Below are 20,699 nucleotides of genomic sequence, written 5' to 3' on the forward strand. Positions count from 1 at the left end.
ATTCTTCATGCTGCTGGAGTGTAAACTATTACAAAAATAACTTTCGAAAACAATTTGGCGCTGTACTATAGAAGCCAAGGCTATGGTTTGTCCAGTAGTCATGTATGGATGTGAGAGTTGGACTATAAAGAAAGCTGAGCGCCAAAGAATTGATGCTTTTGAACGGTGGTGTTGGAGAAGACTTGAGAGTCCTTGGACTGCAAGGAGATCCAGCGAGTCCATCCTAAAGCAGATCAGTCCTGAATGTTCATTGGAAGGACTGATGATGAAGCTGAAACTCTAATACTTTGGCCACCTGATGCGAACAGCTGACTCATTTGAAAAGACCCTGATGCTGGGAAAGATTGAGGGCAGAAGGAGAAGGGGACGACAGAGGATGAGATGCTTGGATGGCATCACCGACTCAACGGACATGAGTTTGAGCAAACTCCGGGAGTTGGTGATGGACAAGGGAGGCCTGGCGTGCTGCAGTCCATGGGGTCGCAAAGAGTCAGACATGACTGAGCAACTGAACTGAACTGTAGAAGCCAACCCTGTGACGCAGCAGTTCCATAGTTATGTGTACAGCCAAGAGAAATGTGTGCTTACAAGGCACCAACAGTTGTCAGAATGTTGACAGGTGCATTTGTTTTAATAACCCCAAATGGAAGCAACACAAAAGACCATCAAGGATAGAATAAGGTAATGCATTCACAGTGTTCATATAATGGGATACTTCTCAGCAATGAAAAGAATGACCTACTGCAGGCGACAACTTGGATACACTGAAAAAACATAAAGTTGAGCATAAGATGTCAGACAGGAAAGGACATAGGGATAAGTCCATCTATATAAAGCACAAAAATAGGAAAAATAATCTTCTAAAAGTTATGATAGTGATTACCTAGGTGAGGAGGGGCTAGTGAATGGGGGAGGGGCTTCTAATGGGCTCTGGCTGTTGATCTTGGTGCTAGTTACACATGATTTGCTGAAAAGCTACTAAACTGGACACTTACACACATACTTATGTATATGAATTATGTGGTGAAGTAATTTAAATTTTTTAGTTTAAAGATTTGCAAATTGTTTTAGCTATAATTTTGATATAGTCTTGTAAACATAGTAATTATTTGCAAGAAATTTAATGTCAGATAACCACCTTATCTGTAGGATTTGGTTAGTGTTGTCTTGTAATCTTGAGTAATATAGACACCCCCTTTAAAAGAAAACAAACCTCAGTGAAGAAATGGACAAATGACTTGAATGGACATTTCTTCAAAGAAGATATAAAAATGGCTAATAAAGAGGCTCAATATCACTAATTATTAGGGAAATGCAAATCAAAACCACGAGTTACCATTTCACACCCATTAGGATGACTATTGTAAAACAGACAAACAAAAGTCAGAAAATAACAAATGTTGTCAAGGATGGTGAGCAATCATAACGCTGACACATTGCTTTCTGGTAGGAATGTAAAATGGGGCAGCAACTGGAAAACAATACAGCAGTTTGTAGAAAAAATTTAAACTACTAATAAAAAGGAAGCACATTCTTAACAAATGCTATACCATGGATGAACCTTGAAGACATGCTGAGTCATAACAGGACAAATACAAGTATGATTCCACTTATATAAAGCGACTAGTCAAATTCATAGAAACACAAAGTAGAATCACAGTTGCCAGAGGCAGAAGGGAGGTGGGAATGAGCCCATGGTGTTCAGTGGGTACAGTCTCACTCCTACAAGATGAAAAGAGTCTTGGGAATGGATAATGATGGTGGTTGTGCAACCAGATGACTTTTTAGTACTCCTGAACTGTACACTTAAAATGGTCAAAATAGTAAATTTTATGTTGAGTACTTTTTTACCACATTTTTTTGAAAGGGGAAAAGAAAAATTCCTAGTGAATCTCAGAGAATAAATCTGAAAATTCAAATTTGAGAGAAACTTCTTTTGAGAAAAACGTCTTCAAGGGGATCCTCCCCAAATCATCATTTTTTCTTCTCCACCTCCCGCCCTGCTTTGCACTTCCATGGGATTGTTGGACATTCTCAGTGCAGTAAAGTCCACCTTTTATTTAAGTCAAGTCTGTGCCCAAGGACACAGCAGAGCTTCTTACACTCCCTTCAGTGAGATGCGTGCCTGCGTGGTAAGTCTCTCTAGTTGTGTCCGACTCTTTGTGACCCTATGGAGGGTAACCCACGAGGGTCTTCTGTGTCCATGGGATTCTCCAGGCAAGAATACTGGAGTAGGTTGCCATTTCCTCCTCCAGGGGATCTTCCCAACCCAGTGATCGAGCCGGCGTCTCTTATGTCTCCTGCATTGGCAGGTGGGTTCTTCACCATTAGCTCCCTCTGGGAAGCCCTTTCAGTGAGATAAGGAAAGCCTTTGTAAAAGTCCTGCAGTTGTGCTCCAGCAAAAATGGCAATAGAATTAATCTGAAGGGCTCCAAAGGAAATTTTACCTACTGTGACTAGAAATGAGGGGCACAAAATTGTTTTAGGGAAAACATTCTGAAAAGTCTCACTTTTAAGTCATTTAATGATTATTTGAATCTAGTACCTTCCCTGACCCAGAAGAAAAGTGTCTATTGATCTTTGCTAGTCATTTTCCTGTGTCTGACTCTAATGAATTAAATACTTTTCAGAGATCACAAATTGTAGATGAATGAAATAAAAACCATCAAAGAAAAATTAGAACACGTTCTTAAGAAATCCTTGAGAATTTTACCACTTAGACCACAGGTCTGCAAACACATTTGAATGCATCATGGGCCTCATGAGAAGCTTAGTGGAAGCCACAGTATTGATCTAAACAGGTAGCATCTAATAGTCAACAAAATCAAATGATACTGGAAAATTTTTAAACATAATACTTTCTTTTCAGACCCTAGAGTGCTATTCCAGATCTTAAAAGTTGCTTCACAATGGATCGTAATATCCTCACCTGTAATATGGAATAATCTACCTTTCAGGGTCATTCACTCAAAAAAAAAAAAATTTATTCTGCCAAGTTCTGTGCTGAGCTTTGGGTATTCAGTGATGGGCAAAAAGGATATGATTTGTGCCCTCTTGGAGCTTATAGTCTTGGAATGGAGACCAATATTATGGCTATATCTCATAATTATATGAAGAAAATTAGTCAGTGTAATGGAAATGTACAAAATTTTAAATTGGAGCCAGAGAAGCCTTTCTGACAAAGTGGCATTCAATCTATTATCTGTAAGGTAAATGAGTCAGCTGGGTAAAGTATAGGCAGAAAAAGATTTTAAGAAGAGGAATCACCAAGCAAGATGGCCTGAAGCAGGAACTAACCTGGTGAGTTTGAGGAACTGAAAGGGAGCCAGTGTGTAGGAGTGGTATGAAACGAAGGCATGAGGGAGGCAGGGACCAGACTGTGCAGACCTGGTAGGTCACATAAGCAATTTGGATTATATCTCAAGAATATTAGGAAGCCTTTGAAGGATGTTTAGTGTGATAGTAAGAAGATCCACTTGGAAGATTACTTTGGCTGCTACGAAAGGATAGAGTAGAGGAAAAATGGACCAGTGGAAGGCTGGTCCAGGGGAGAAATGATGGAGGCTTTGCTGAGCCGGTAATAGGGTTGATACGGAAAAGTGGTTCTATTTGTTTTTAAGTTTGGAGGTAGAATCTTGTGGACTTGGCTATGGAGCAGGAACAGAGGGAACATCAACAGTGACTCATGGGCTTCTTGAATGATCACCTGAAATTCTGATTTTTTTCCACATGCCAGCAAGCAGTTTTCAAACACCAGCTAGATTGTCCTACAATTCAATTCAGTTCTGATACTATCTCCCTAGAGATGCCGTCAAGTTCTGCAGGTTAGGGGCTCAGTCCTAGAGGACTGCCCTCTTCACCTGCCCCCCCCCACTTCAGATGCCAGTCACAAGTCCAGGTTATCACCTGTGTTTTTAATCAACCACCACCCTCTCCTTGAGGGCAATTAATTTGCTATTGCGGCTCACAGAATTCGGAAAAACATTTTATTTACTAGATAGCAGTTTATTATAAAAGAATACAGGGACTTCCCTGGTGGTCCAGTGGTTAAGAATCCACCTGCCAATGCAGGAGACACAGGTTCAATCCCTGGTCCGGGAAGATCCCACGTGCCACGGGGCAACTAAGCCTGCGCAGCAAATACTGAAGCCTGCCAGCCTAGAGCCTGTGTTCGAAGAAGGAAGTCATTGCAATGAGAAACCCGTGAACGGCAACCAGAGAGTAGCCCCTGCTCGCCACAACTAGAGAAAGTGTGTACAGCAACAAAGAATTAGCACAACCAAAAATAAAGTAAACAAGTAAAAATGTTTTAAAAAAGAATATAACTCAGAACAGCCAGATAGAAGTGAGGCATAGGGCCAGCTATGGGGAAAGGTTGGGGAATTTTCATGCCTGTCAGAGCCTACTCTCCCAGCATCTCCACGTGGTCACCAGATCTCCAGGCTGGTCCTTTCGGGATTTATGGAGGCTTCATTGCTTCAGTCGTGTCCGACTCTGTGCGACCCCATAGATGGCAGCCCACTAGACTCTTACATAGGCATAATTTACATGACTGTTGGCCATAGGTGAATGAACTTAATCTTCAGCCCCCCCTCCCCTCCCGTGGGTCAGGGGCTGACTGAGAGTTCCTACCCTCTAGTCATTGGGTTTATTCCCCTGGCAACCAGCCCCCATCCTCAGGTGACTTCAGGATTTTCCAAAAGTCACCTCCTAAACATAACAAAAAGCACCTTTAAGGCTCTTATCCCATAGGAAATTCCAAAGGTCTTAGGCAATCTATTCCAGGAACTAAGAATGACAAAGACCAAACATATTTTTCATATTACAAATCACATATCACAACACCTCGCTGATAGTGGTCACTACAGACACTAATGACAACTGCTAACCAGTGTGAGTCTGGGAATAGTCAGTTCATTCTAGATTCCTTTTTGGCTTTTCACAGATTATTCTTGTCTCACATGAGCTAGACTATACCATCCATACACTTCTGGATTTAAGGCACTTATTAATAAAGAAATTGTTAGAACATAAAAATCTTTATTCTCCTTCACTGCCCAAGTCTTTCTCATATACACATTTGTTTTTGTTGAAATGGTCTTAATGTACAGAGAGATCTCTGAAAGGGCTAGATTGTTTAGACAACTCTGATTTTTGAGGACTTCGTTGATGGTACATAAGAGTGTGACGGTCTTCCTTGTACATTTACTGGAATATTAGTTTAGACATCATACTAATGATATGGCAGTTAATGCATTGGGAAGATCTTATTCACATTGGGCATTTTGTCACCCACTCCTTCATCTAAATTCTTCTCAATGTTCTCACCAAATAAATAGGGGAATATATGATCACCCTAATTTTAGATGTAAATAAAGGTGATGTGCCCTGCAGGTAGATTAGGTATAGGAATCCATTTGTCTTAATGGTCAATTATGAATTCAAGCTCATCAAGTTTTCCATTCCGTGGATTTACAATTATTAAGCCATATACAATGGTGGGAGAATGTTCTACTTATGGTAACAATCAAATCCTTGCTCACCACGGAATTTTTTTCCTCTGAAATATAGTCATTTACACATTGATCAGAGATTGGGATTTCATGACTGAAGCTATTTTAAAAATTGAGTTACTATCAACCAGAGGGGCAAAGAAATGGATTGGGCAGGCAAAGGGGGGCGTTTGGGAATGAACAGAAGATTAAGTCTAAGATAGATACCCATGGCAGTTTTACACTGATACGTTGTGTAGTGTGGAAGTGTCCCAGATGGTAGTATTCATATTTGAAAGCCACTATGGCAATGGAATGTGCAGAAATACCTCTGAATGAACACATCTCCAGAAATGCCAATGGCATTGCCAATGATACATCTTTTTTTCCCCTCTAGTTGCATTTAAGAGTTTTTCTTCATTTTTACTGTTCTGTAGATCTGAATATGAGTTGTTTTTATTTTACCTACAGTGTCTGATGAGCTACTACAATAATGTCTTTCTTCAATTCTAGGAAATTCTCAGCCCTTATCTCTTCAAATATTGCCTCTAACCTATTTTATTTTCTTCAACTGGAGTTCCTATTGCATGAAGTCAACCCTCTCATATTTTTCATATCTTTTGTGTTTAGGGCTTCATCTTGTGTGATGTATGATCTCTCAGTTTACTAATCTCTCCAATTACAGTTTAAATGTGTCCATTGAGTTTTTAATTACAGTGACTATGTTAAAAAAAAAATCTAGATGTCCACTTCTATGTTAAAATCTCTAATTTTTTCCTGTAGTCAAATTATTTTATTCCTTATGCTTTGAATCTTTTTTGCATTGCTGTAATTATTTTGAACACAATTAATTAGTCCCTTTTAGATTGTTCCATTATTTCTAATCCTCTTTCTTTGTTTCCTTTGATGACTGCCTTATTATATGTCTTTGTGTGATTTGTAGTTTAGGAATGTGAACTCATCTTCACTGAAGCTATGTTTTCTATGTGACTGGGGCTCAGCCCCTGCACGGTGATTTAATATCTGCTTTTGATGTTTGTTTTTTCCAAAGCCAGAGTTTTAAAATATTCATGGATCTGGGACTAGCATTTATGTTAAATTCACAGCTGTAATTCCCACATCACATGGATAGTATGAATTAAGAGACCATACCCACCCATGGTATAAATTTGGGGTTTGACTCTTCAGAAATGTCTTGCCTATTCAGAACCCCAGAGGATGACAAGTTTCCGTGCTGCTTCTCTGAAATTTCACTGGATTGAATTTTTCTAGTTCTCTTTTCACAGCTTGGTGGCTCTTCTAGCATCTTGTCTTTATGTTAAGTGTCTCACTTCCAACTCTGTCTTTCACCAAGACCAAGACATATCTTCAGTCCTTTGGAGTCATTGAAACCTCTGTTTCGAGGCTCAGGAATGGTGCTGTCCTGGATTGCTCCTTTTCTTTCTCTTGATTTAGGCTATGTGTTCTTGAGTGTGTGTTTATAGTTTATCCAGCTGTGTCTGTTCATCTAAGCTTGTCAAGTCTCTGTGTACCCACGGGAGGGTTGAGATCAGCTCAGTCACCTTTGTTACAGGAACAGGAAATCTTGCTCTGTTTTTCATATCACATTAATTCTGATCTGAGCCCTCACTTGTTAGGATTGTAAGATATCCAATGTGGTGGGTGGTGGTTTAGTAACTAAATTGTCCCAATCTTGCAACCCCATGGACTGTAGCCTGCCAGACTCCTCTATCCATGGGATTTCCCAGGCAAGAATAGTGGAGCAGTTGCCATTTCCTTTCCAGGGGATCTTTCTACTCAGGGATTGTATCTGTGTCTCTTGTGTCTCCTGTATTGGCCAGAGGAGTCTTTACAACTGTGCCACCTGGGGAGAACCTAAGTTATCTAATATGAGTTTTTCAGAGCTCCTTCCCCTTTCCACAGTACCACAAGACTTGTCAGAGGCTTGCACAGTTTGCAAAACTTGGGGAAACACCTGACACTCAGTCAATTGTAATAATCACTGAGGTGTGCATTGCCTAAGGTCGTTAAGTCTATTTGAATAAATCTACATCCTTTATAACAGGTTTGGTCATAAGTACCTTTTTAAGTTCCGGAAGAACATCTACTTCTACCTTATTGACCATGCCAGAGCCTTTAACTGTGTGGATCACAACAAACTGTAGAAAATTCTTCAAGAGATGGGAATACCAAACCACCTGACCTGCCTTCTGAGAAATGTGTATGCAGGTCAAGAAGCAACAGTTAGAACCAAACATTGAACAATGGACTGGTTCCAAATTGGGAAAGGACTACATCAAGGCTGTATATCGTCACCCTGTTTATTTAACTTATATGCAGAGTACATCATGTGAAATGCCCATCTGGATGAAGCACAAGCTGGAATCAAGATTGCTGGGAGAAATATCAATAACCTCAGATATGCAGATGACACCACCCTTATGGCAGAAAGCAAAGAGGAACTAAAGAGCTTCTTGATGAAAGGGAAAGAAGAGAGTGCAAAAGTTGGCTTAAAGCTCACTATTCAAAAAATGAAGATCACAGCGTCTGGTCCCATCACTTCATGGCAAAGAGATAGGGAAACAATGGAAACAGTGTCAGACTTTATTTTCTTGAGCTCCAAAATCCTGCAGATGGTGACTGCAGCCATGAAATTAAAAGACACTCCTTGGAAGAAAAACTATGACCAACCTAGACAGCATATTAAAAAGCAGAGACGTTACTTTGCTGACAAAGGTCTGTCTAGTCAAAGCTATGGTTTTTCCAGTAGTCTTATATGGATGTGAGAGTTGGACCATAAAGAAAGCTAAGCGCTGAAGAATTGATGCTTTTGAACTGTGCTGTTGGAGAAGACTCTTGAGAGTCCCTTGGACTGCAAGGAGATCAAACCAGCCAATCCTAAAGGAGATCAGTGCTGAATATTCTTTGGAAGGACTGATGCTGAAGCTGAAGCTCCAATACTTTGGCCACCTGATGCAAAGAACTGACTCATTTGAAAAGATCCTGATGCTGGGGAAAGACTGAAAGCAGGAGGAGAAGGGGGCAACAGAGGATGAGATGGTTGGATGGCATCACCGACATGATGGACATGAGTTTGAGCAAGCTCTGGGAGTTGGTGATGGACAGGGAAGCCTGGTGTGCTGCAGTCCATAGGGTCCCAAAGAGTCAGATTCGACTGAACTGAACTGAACTCAATCTCAAACTCCCAATCCTTCCCTCCTGCACCACCCCCACTCCCTTGGCAACCACCAGCCTGTTCTCTGTGTCTATGAGTTTGTTTCTGTTATTGTAGATATATCCATTTGCATCGTGTTTAGATTTCATATATAAGTGGTATCATATGGTATTTGTCTTTCTCTGTCTGACTTACTTTCCTTAGTGTAATAATCTCTAGGTCCATCCATGGTGCTGCAAATGGCATTATTTCATTTTTATGGCTGAGTAATATTTCATTTGTCTTTTTTGTCTTTTTATACAGTTAGATAAATCTAATTATAAATAAAACTGTAAATCAAACTGTAAATTTTAAAAAATCTACCTCTGTTTCATCAACTATGCTAAAGCCTTTTTCTGTGTGGATCATAACAAACTGAGGAAAGCTCTTAAAGAGATGGGAGTAGCAGACCATCGTACCTGTTTCCTGAGAAACCTGGATGCAGGTCACGAAGCAACAGTTAGAGCCCTGTATGGAACAACTGATTGGTTCAAGATTGAGAACGGAGGACAACAGGGCTGCCTGCGTCACCCTGTTTGTTGAGCCTACACACTGAGCACGTCATGAGAAATGCTGGGCCAGATGCGTTACAAGCTGGAATCAAGATAGGTGGGAGTAATATCAACAGCCTCAGGTATGCGGATGATACCACTCTAATGGCAGAAAGTGAAGAGGAACTGAAGAGCCTCCGGATGACAGTGAAGGAGGAGCATGAAAGAGCCAGCTTAAAGCTAAATATTAAAGAAAATACGATCATGGCATCTGGCTCCATGGTGCTTGTGTGTGCTGTGTGCTCAGTTGGGTCTGACTCTTTGCGACCCTGTGTACTCCCTATCTATGTGATAGAAGGGGAAATGGTGGAAGTAGTGACAGGTTTCCTCTTCTTGGGCTCTGAAATCACTGTGTATGGTGACTGCAGTCGTGAAATCAGAAGACGATTGTTTCTCAGCAATCTAGATAAACCTAGACATCGTGTTGAAAAGCAGAGACATTACTCTGCCGACAAAGGTCTGTATAGTCAAGGCTATGGTCTTGCCAGTGGTCATGTACATTTGTGAGAGCTGGACCATAAAGAAGTTAGAGCTCCAAAGAATTGATGCCTTCGAACTGTGGTGTTGGAGAAGACTCCTGAGAGTCCCTGGGACAGCAAGGAGATCAACCAGTCAATCTTAAGGGAAATCAATCCTGAACACTCATTGGAAGGACTGATGCTGAAGCTGAAGCTCCAGTATTTTGGTCACCTGATGGAACAGACGACTCATTGGAAAAGTCTGTGATGCTGGGAAAGATGGAGGGCAGAAAGAGAAGAGGGCGTCAGAGGATGAAATGGCTGGATGGGGTCACCGGTGCAATGGACATTCACGCAAATTTGGCAAATTTCAAGGGACAGGGAGGTCTGGTGTGCTGCAGTCCATGTGGTCACAGAAAGTCAGACACAACTGCATGACTGAACAACAGCAATATTCCATTATATATATATACCACATCTTTATCCATTCATCTATCGATTAATATTTAGGTTATTTCCTTGTTTTGACTTGTAAATAGTGCTATGAACATAGGGGTCAATATATCTTTTTTTTCAGGACCATGTCTGTGTTTATTAAAAATGCAAATTCCAGGGCTCAGCCTTTACCTACTAAGTCAGAATCTCAGGCCAGGACCAGGGGAACTGTGTTAACAGTTCCTAGGTTATTCTTTTTTTTTTTTTTTTCTAGGTTATTCTTAAAGAAAGCGTGAGTAACGCTGGAGATGGGAAAGGCTGGCTTTATTTCCCAGCATATGCTTATGGGCTCATCACATTGTATGTGTCTTAACATGTTAATAGTTACTAGAGCTGAGAATGTTTTATGAAATATATAGGCTCCTCTATCCGAAGGAAATGGCAACCCACTCCAGTACTCTTGCCTGGAAAATCCCATGGATGGAGGAGCGTGGTAGGCTACAGTCCACGGGGTGGCAAAGAGTCGGACACGACTGAGCGACTTCACTTCATCCATGTAAGAAGCACTTATGAAGCAAATAAAGGATTACGATTCTGTGAAAAAATAAAACATACTGGGATATGAAAATTTTAAGTACTCCCTACACCATTAGAACACAAACTTTCTATGGAACTGTTGCTTGGCACGAGAGGAGGTCAGGATTTTTTTTTTTCTGAGTATACATTTTTGCTTATGTTGCCTTGTGCCATGCTGCCTGCCTATTTTATTTATTTATTTATTGGTTTTAATTTTTTAAATTTATTTATTTTTAGTTGGAGGATAATTGCTTTATAATATTTATTGGTTTCTGCCATATATCAGCATGAATCAGCCATAGGTAAACATGTGTTACCCTCCCTCTTGAAACTCCTCCCACCTCCCACCCCTTCTCACCCCTCTAGGTTGTCACAGAGCACCAGATTTGAGCTCCCTGTGTCATAAAATAAATTTCCAATGGCCATCTAATTTTCCATACGGTGATGTATATGTTTCAGTGCTACCGTCCCAATTTGTCCCACCCTCTCCTTCCCCCCGCTGTGTCCACAGTCTTTTCTCTATGTCTGTGTCTCCACTGCCTCCCTGCAGTAACTTTTTGGATACTTTTTTATCTTTACAGTTTTATCTGAGTATATGCCCAGGAATGGAATTTCTGGATCACATGGCCACTCTGTTTTTAGCTTTTTGAGGAAACTCCATACTGTTTTCCATAATGACTGCACCAATTTGCATTCCCACCAACAGTATTAGGGGGTTCCCTTTTCTCCACACTCCCTCCAACATTTGTTACTTGTAGACTTTTTAACAGTGGCCATTCTGACTAGGGTGAGGTGGTACCTCCTTGTAGTTTTGACTTTGTTGTTGCTGTTGTTCAGTCACTAAGTTGTGTTCATAATTATCGATGATGAGCATGTTCTCATGTGTTTGTTGGGCTCTGTATGTCTTCTTTGAAGAAATGTCTAGTTACTGACCAGCTACTTTTAATTATAGTGAAAGATCAAATCTGAAGGACTTAGCTTGATTATGTTGATTACTAAATGCTGAAATCATCTAATGAAGTAAGAAGAGCAGTCTCTATAAATGAAAACATTAAATTAAAAAAATAGACTATTATCCTTGTTGAATGCCATCTTGGATGTAGTTGTCATAAGAAACTTTTTTATTTTCCCAATTTCTTGCATCTTTTAGAATACAATTTTTCATATATTTAAGACAGATTTGCTTAAGTATGTTTTTATTATTTTTAGCTGGTTAAGAAATATCAAAGGAAAAACAAAGAAATATCAAAGGCTGAATTTGCTTTCTCCTTGACTTTTGTATTGTACCGTGTGTAACTCTTCCATAACTCATAAAATTCTACCCTGTACTATTATTAAATGTCTACATAATTCATTTCTTCTAATTAAAAAATTTTATTCAAAATTGTCTATTTCTAAAATAGTATTGATGCTACTCTGTCTTCTCTTAGATTATGGGGAAAAATTTGTCACACTCTTGAAATTTCCTCTTGGAACTTTTAGACAGATTAAAAATTACAATAATTAGAGCAGATATAAACAAACATTTTAAATTAAAATATGTGATACTTATTGCTAAGATAAATTAAAGAAGACTTAACTAGAGAGAAATATTATTATGTATATGATTGGAATCATATATTGTTTTTTGTCAATTCTCTCCAAAAGCATGTAAAGCTCATTTATAGAAAGGCAAACTGCACAAGTAGGTTTTTGTATTCATAAATAGTTACAGGGATGCTTTCATCTCATATTTTGTAACTTGATATGGAAACTGTCTATTCTTGAATTATAAGGGTTTTTAATAATACACTTTATTTTTTTTCTTGATGATTTAACATTAGGGTCCTAGGATATTAATTGGATGGTATTAATATGGATATTGCCTGTGAGGGACTGCTTTTTGCCGGAGTTTAGAAAAACATTGCTGAGATGTAATAGGAGCCCTAGACTTGGGTGAGGCGGTTCCCTTGTTTGTCCTTGTTTGTCCACAGCCAGGTGCAGGGCCTGGCCACCCAGCACCATCTGTGCTCGGGGTGTGCTCAGCACTTCCCTCTGAGGGGCGGCAGGATCCTGGGGTAGTGGAAGTAGTTCTGGGGAGTCACAACGCTTGGGTTTTAATTAGGCCTCTTTTAATCTGACATTATGAGGTCAGGGTTTCTTCTTTCTAATTTATTTTTCATTGAAGTATAGTTTAAAAATGGAATCACTGCGTTGCACACCTGAAGCACTGTAAATGTATTTAACGTGGGCAAAATACTTTAACGGACACTTCACAAGGGAAGGTATGTGAATGAGCAATAAATGCATGAAAATGTGCTCAACATGATTAGTCATCAGGGAAATGAAATGAAAATTAAGACAACAGTGGGATACCATCACACTTCTAAGTGCTCAGTCTTGTTCAACTCTGCAACCCTATGACCTGTAGCCCATCAGGCTCCTCTGTCTATGGAATTCTCCAGGCAAGAGTACTGGAGTGGGTTGCCATTTTCTTCTCCAGGGGATCTTCCCAACCCAGGGACTGAACCTCAGCCTCCTGCATGCAGATGAATTCTTTACTGCATAAGCAAGCAGGGAAGCCCATTCACACTTCCAGAATGGCTGCAAGTAATGGCTGACAGCATCAAATACGTACATGGATGTGGAACAACTGGAACTCTAGTTCAACCACTTAGGGAAATTGTTTGACAATTTCTTGTACAATTAAGGAGATGTCCTCTCTATGACTTAGTAATTTACTTACAGGTGAATTCCTAGTCATAACCCAAAAGAAAGAAAATATTATGTGTATGAGTTGTACAAGAATGTTCAAAACCACTTTATTTGTACTATCAAGGGCTTCCTTGGTGGCTCAAATGGTAAAGAGTCTACCTGCAAAGCAAGAGAGCAGGTTCAATCCCTGGGCTGAAAAGATCCCTTGAAGAAAAGAAAGGCAACCCACTCCAGGATTCTTGCCTGGAGAATTCCACAGAGTAAGGAGCCTGGGGGGGCTACAGTCCATGGGGTCACAAATAGTCGGACATGACTGAGCAACTAACTTTCGAAGGGAAAACAATTCAAGTAGCCACTAACAAATGAATAGTTATTAAACTATAAGTATATTCGTAAAATGAAATACTACTCATAATTAAAAGGAACAAAATAATAATACACAAAACAACATGAATGAATCTCAAAAACTTTATGATGAACAAAAGTCTGGCACACCAGAATAGGTGCTTTATAATTTCATTTATAATCTAATTTAAGTTCTAAAGCAGGAAAATCTAATCTAAGATGAAAAAAGTCAGAACAGTGAGTGGCTCTCTCTGGGAACGTGTCTTGACAAGGAAAAAGCACAAGAGAATGTTCTAAAGTGAGAAATATAGTCTGTACCTTGATATGGGTACGTGTTACACAACTGTGTACCAGCACCAAAACTCACTGAATTGTACACCTAAGACTGTTTGTTTCCTTGAATGTAAATTATACTTCAGTAAAAAAATTAGAAAAGCAATGCTGTGCTTCTTTTCTGGGAGACACCGCTTATCATTATGACCAATGAAATATAACACTGAGGAACAACCTGAGCAGTAAATACTCTCTGAAGATGCCTCCAAATTATTCTGCCGGTCCCTGTACATCATGCACGTCCTTCCCTCAGGCAGGAGACCTTACATCTCCTCCTCTTGAGTCTGACCTGGGCCTGGAGCTGCTTTGTCCAGGGGAACGCAGAGAAGTGACGATCGGGGTCTCTGAGAGCAGGAACGAGTGAGCCCCGGCTCGCTTTCCTCCTTCTCTCTGAGACTCAGCAGCCATGCTGCAGTGAAATATCTGAGTCAAGCAGGGTTCCCATGGCCGAGAATGAAGGCCCCTGTGGCCCTGTTGAGCTCCCATGTGACAGCTGGGGGCCGGCTTAGACGTGGACCCCCAGAATGAGTCTCACCAGCCTCTTCAGTGGCACGTAGAGGAGACAGGAGCTGCCCATGGAGCCGGCCCAGGTTGCAAAATCACAAGCAAATAAATAGTTACTGTTTTAAGTTACTAAATGTGGGGGCTGTGTGTTACACAGCATTTGATAGTTAAAGCAGCTGGGATTAATACTGAAATATGAAGAAAAATACCAACTATATGCTGCCAATGTGGAGGAATTTCTCTCAGTCATACGTGGGATCAGATCAAAGGAAGACGTGTAGGGCTTCTCATGATTCCTTTCCTGAGGAATGAATTTCTAGGAGCAGAGGAATTCCTGGTGACATGGAATTCCTGCTGGAAAAAGTACATTGACATGAATGTGCAAGAGAGAAAGCAGGAGGGCTGTGGAAACAGCCACAATCTTCTTAGAAGGTACCTAAGAGAATGGTGACAGTGAGGGCCATTCTGGGGAGATCCAGACAGAAATGGGGAATATGTTGTTGGAAGCTGGAGAAAGGGCGATTCTTGTTATCAGGTATCAAAGAACTTGGCTGAATTACGTTCTTGTTCTAGTGTTTTGTCCCAGTTCCCACTTCCCACTTGGTCCTGTACCTCTAGCCTCTGCCTCTCATCCACCTTACATGTCACTGCCAGGATGACCTTTCCAAACTGAACTGTAAGACTTTATGCTTCGAAGTCTGGAGCAACACTTTCCGGCACATAATTGTCAAATTCTTAGCATGACATTGACCTGGTCTTGGGCTCTGGTCTCCTCTCTCTCCATATCCCTCTATGTTATCCTCCATGTTATCCTGCTGTTTGGAATAAGTTCCCAGAATACATCATGTTATCTGATGTCTCTGTGACATTGATCTGATGTTTTTTTCTCCTAGAATTCTCTTCCCTCCCTTCCTTGCCTTACTAACTCTTTTATGCTAAGAATTAAACACCACCACCCTTAGGAAGTCCTCCCTTATCATCCCACATTGAATTAAGTATCTTTACTTAATTCTATTTCTTCTAGAATCCTCTTCTAGTGTCATGATACATTTAATATCATCCTAGTTCTTAATCTGCTATGTAAATTTTGGTTTGCTTTAGACCACCTACAATGTGTCAGGCCCCATGCTAAATCTAACTGTGTAAAGGGGTGATTAATAAAGACAGTTCTTGCTCATATACAGCTCATAGCCTAAAGAGAAAACAGCAACTATAAGTGCTCCAAAAGAGAAGTCACAGGAAGATCCATGGGATTAGGAATCTTTAGGGTCAGACATTTCCGCGTATGCATTTCCATGAGTTCCATGATGCAAAGCTCTTTATTTCTTGAGGCAGCAGATTAAATTTTATTTTTTTAATTTTATTTTTTGATTAATAAAATTTGAAACATACATTTAAAAGATTATTTATTTGGCTGCATCAGGTCTTTGTTGCAGCATGAGGAATTTTAGTTCCCTGACCAGGGATGGAACTTGTGTCTCCTGCAATGGAAACACAGAATCTTAGCCACTAGACTGCCAGAGAAGTCCCTTAAATTTTCAGAGTGCATAATATATTGTTTTCTTTTGTTTATCTGGACAGTCTCTCTAAAATTTTTGCTCATTGTTCCTACATATGGTCTGGAGGTACTCAGGGTAAGCTCACTCTTTCTTCTGTATGTTAGCTCTTCAAATATTTTAAGATAAGTAAGTTATATGGTCCTGTGTATATCCTGTTTGGGGCAGAAATGGGTGGAGTGGAGTGGAGTGGTTAAATATCCCCGTTTCTTCAAAGAAGGAAAAAGCATTTGTGTGAGAGGTAGTATTTGATGACCAGTTAAAGGTGGTGGGTTGAACACAAGCATTCACCTTTGCTGCCTCTCCAAATCCCAGGATTTTTAGAAAAAAGGATTTTTTAGAAAGACATAAATGTCTCCCATTCAAACACAATGATGGAGGTACAATAGGAAAACATTTTGGAAGCTGGAGAGTAGATGGATGGATGAGTAACCCTCACTTGTCATAATCATCTTTTATCCATGAAAGCAGAACCGTGAACAAGCAGTGGACGGAATCTAGAAGGGAGCCATCTTGCACACAGTCCTTCTCAGAGGCTCGGGAGCTGGCGATACCAAGTACATTATGCACACCTTTTTACTCCCATGTTTTGACATCTGGGGCCTTACTGATCACGAGGAGACGGCACCTCCCAGAACCTGCCAGTTCCGGGAGATAATGAGGATCCCCTTTGATGTGCCTTTCGCCTGAAGCCAACCAATCCGGAGCCCACACCACCCCACCTCTACTATACCCCAGGGCCGGGCACCGGGTGGCTAGGGACAGCTGCGATGCCTCAGAGCTGGAACTGACCGAGCTGCCTGGTCCTCAGCCTGCTCTCCCTGCCTCTCCCACTCCTCCGTGAAAACCGCGACAGAGGCTCTGGCCCACAGTTCCCCATCCCCCCTCTCTCATGACCCACCCTGGAGCTTCCCCATGTGGTTCTAAGGCCTGCTCCTCTCAGGACAAGCAAGTCACAGGCTGTCTTTTCCATGGCAGTAGTTTCCTAAGCTGTTGGCCTCACAATATATGGATAAGTATAAAACCTAAATTTTAAAATGCCAGGAATCTCTGAAAAAGCAGGTAAAGCAGGAGGATTTGGGGAGTTTACATAAGAGGCAGTCAGACACTCCACTATCCTTGGCTGTTCCCGCATCCCCTTACTTGCCACCACGCGTGGCTGCTCAACCCCCTCCTCCACTCAGCAGAAACTTTGCTTTCCAACAAAAGTGAACCAGAGCGAGCACGAGGCCCTGGAGTGAGGCCACTACACCAAAAACAAGAGTAGCAAGTGCAAGTCTAGTAGTGAAGAGAGAAAGCGTAGACTCATTCCATTCCAAGGTTAGAAGCAAACAGACTGAGAGCCTCCAAGCATAACATTGGACACATTTTCTCTGCAACTCTAAGAAGCCCAAAGACAGTCCTAAACATCCTGATAATTGGGGGTCTTTCCTAATTCCCCTCAGCCAGATCACTCCGTAGTGAAGCCCACCAGTCAATATGTCCTGCCCATGCACAAAGAGCTTCAGCTTGCACTTGAAATCTTCACCCTTAGATGGAGTGAATAGACAAGGATTCCAAACAGAGAAAAGTCTGCAACACCAGTGACAGAGACAGAATAAAAATTTAAGCTAGAATTTAGAGAAAACAGAAACTAAGAGAGAGGAAAAGTTACAAAAAAAACTCAACTCAATCTACAGAAATATAAGGAAAAAATAATACATTCATGAAATGACCAGAAGAGTACAAAAAAGAAATTTATGAGAACAAAGAAAGAATTCCTGGAAATTCTCTAGGTCTATCCATGTTGCTGCAAATGGCATTATTCATTCTTTTTAGGGCTGAGTAGTGTTCCATTGGGAGAAGGCAATGGCACCCCACTCCAGTACTCTTGCCTGGAAAATCCCATGGACGGGGGAGCCTGGTGGGCTGCCGTCTATGGGGTCGTACAGAGTCAGACACGACTGAAGTGACTCAGCAGCAGCAGCAGCAATATTCCATTGTGTGTGTGTGTGTGTGTGTGTGTGTGTGTGTGTGTGCGCGTGTGTATATACCACATCTTGCAAAGAGTTGACTCGTTGGAAAAGACCCTAATGCTGGGAGGGATTGGGGGCAGGAGGAGAAGGGGACGACAGAGGATGAGATGGCTGGATGGCATCACCAACTCGATGGACATGAGTTTGAGTAAACTCCAGGAGTTTGTGATGGACAGGGAGGCCTGGCGTGCTGCGATTCACGGGGTTGAAAAGAGTTGGACACAACTGAGCAACTGAACTGAACTGAACCACATCTTTATCCATTCAACTCTTGATGGACACTTAGATTATTTCTGTGTCTTGGCTGTTGTAAATAGTGCTGCTATGAACATAGGGGTGCAGACATCTTTTTGAAATGATTTGACAACTCTATTTTTAGTTTGCTTTTTAAAAATGTTTGTTTGTGCTCGCTTCGGCAGCACATATACTAGGATTGGAACGATACAGAGAAGATTAGCATGGCCCCTGCGCAAGGATGACACGCAAATTCGTGAAGCGTTCCATATTTTTGAGTTTATCTAAAAGCTCATATCACATTTACATTTTTATGTAGTTTTCCTTGTTATTGTTTTTAGAGGTACTTTCTTTGTTGACAGATATGACAATATAGCGATGTTTAACTTATAATAAACCTAGGCACAATGACAAAAAAATAAATAAAATAAGAATGTTTATCTGGCTGTGTCGGGTCTTAGTTGAGGCACACGGCACCTTTGTTGCATCCTGCGGAATCCTTCTTGCGGTTCACTGGACTCTCTAGCTGTGACACAGGCTCAGCTGCTCCTCAGTATGTGGGGTCTTCCTGGACCAGGGATCGAGCCCTTGTCCCCTGCATTGCAAGATGGATTCTTAACCACTGGGCCACCAGGGAAGTCTCTATTTTTAGTTTTTTTGATGAACCTACATACATTCCACAGTGACTGCCCAGTTTATATTCCCACCAGCAGTAGAGCTGGGATCCTTTTTCTCCACACCCTCTCCAACATTTGTTAGTTGTAGTTTTTATGATGTCCATGCTGATGGGTGTAAGGTGGTGCCTCTTTATAGTTTTGATTTGCATTTCGCTAATAATTAGTGACATTGAGCATTTTTTCCTGTGCCTTTTGGTTATCAATATGTCTTCTTTGGAAAAATGTCTATTTTGATCTTCCCATTTTTTAAGGAGTGTTGTTTGTTATTTTGTTATGGAGTCATATGAGCTGTTTGTATAATTTGGAGATTAAGCTCTTGTCAGTAGCATCATTTGAAATATTTTCTCCCAGTTCATAGATTTTCTTTTCGTTTTGCTTATGGGCTTCCCAGGTGGTGCAGTCATAAAGAATCTGCTTGCAATGCAGGAGACACAAGAGACATGGGTTCAATCCCTGGGTCAGGGATCCCCTGGAGCAGGAAATACTGCTCCAGTATTCTTGCCTAGAAAATTTCATGGACAGAGCAGCCTGGTGAGCTACAGTCATGGGGCCACAAAGAGTCGGACACGACTGAGCACGTGGTTTCCTGTGCTGTACTAAAGCTTGTAAGTTTGATTAGGTCCCGTTTGTTTTTAAGTTGAAACATTTTTAGACATTCAGTTCAGTTCAGTTCAGTCGCTCAGTCGTGTCCAACTCTTTGTGACCCCATGAATCGCAGCATATCAGGCCTCCCTGTCCATCACAAACTCCTGGAGTTTACTCAAACCCATGCCCATCGAGTCGGTGATGCCCTCCAGCCATCTCATCCTCTGTCATCCCCTTCTCCTCCTGCCCCCAATCCCTCCCAGCATCAGGGTCTTTTCCAATGGGTCAACTCTTCGCATGAGGTGGCCAAAGTATTGGAGTTTCAGGTTCAGCAACAGTCCTTCCAGTGAACACCCAGGACTGCTTATGCACACCTTATAAATTGGGTAACAGCTTGGGCTCAGCGCTCTCTGACCCCGTACCACTGCGTTGGACGCGCGGCAGGAGCCCTGACTTGAGTCAGCAATAAACTTCCCTTTTTTGCGAGTCGCATTGTCTTGGAAGCCTTCTCTCCTCCCGCTCAGGGATTCAGACATCGGGCATAACACAGTGAGTATGTGAGTAAGTGAGTATGTGTCGGTGTAGGGTCAGTAAATGTGTAGGAGAACCACGTGCTCACCTTCCATAAAAGGAAATTGATATATAAAACTGAAAAATTGTTAAAAAGTCATTGAACAAATATAGAAATACAGCTATAAATACTAAACGAAACAGAAAAGGGTTGAAAATTAGTCCTTTGGGAACAAAAATTGGGAAGAGAGTACATGAGCTTTTTTTGCTTTATTATTTTTCACAATAAACTTGTGCAGCTATTTAATTTGTGAAACTATGATTATGTAAACTCTTAAAGAAAATACCATTAAATTTTCTTTGTAAACTGTCAAGCAACAGAGACCATCATTATTACAGTTTTCTAACTAATTTATTTTGGCTGCGGTGGGTCTTTGTCGCTTTTCCGCGGGCTTTCTCGAGTCGCGGTGAGTGGGGTGTGCAGGCTTCAGGAGTTGTGGCATACAAGGATGTGTTGCTC

The 20,699-nt window shown here is 41.1% G+C and overlaps 1 non-coding gene across 1 annotated transcript; it reads left to right on the forward strand.

Annotated features, from left to right (window-relative positions):
* Positions 1–18,576: 18,576 nt before the first annotated feature.
* LOC139031637 (U6 spliceosomal RNA) lies at positions 18,577–18,683 on the forward strand. The gene has a single exon (XR_011484143.1). It is a non-coding gene; the product is annotated as a U6 spliceosomal RNA (small nuclear RNA).
* The last annotated feature ends 2,016 nt before the right edge of the window (positions 18,684–20,699 follow it).

The sequence above is a fragment of the Odocoileus virginianus genome, chromosome 27, assembly GCF_023699985.2.
Source record: "Odocoileus virginianus isolate 20LAN1187 ecotype Illinois chromosome 27, Ovbor_1.2, whole genome shotgun sequence".
In the NCBI taxonomy this organism is placed as follows: domain Eukaryota; kingdom Metazoa; phylum Chordata; class Mammalia; order Artiodactyla; family Cervidae; genus Odocoileus; species Odocoileus virginianus.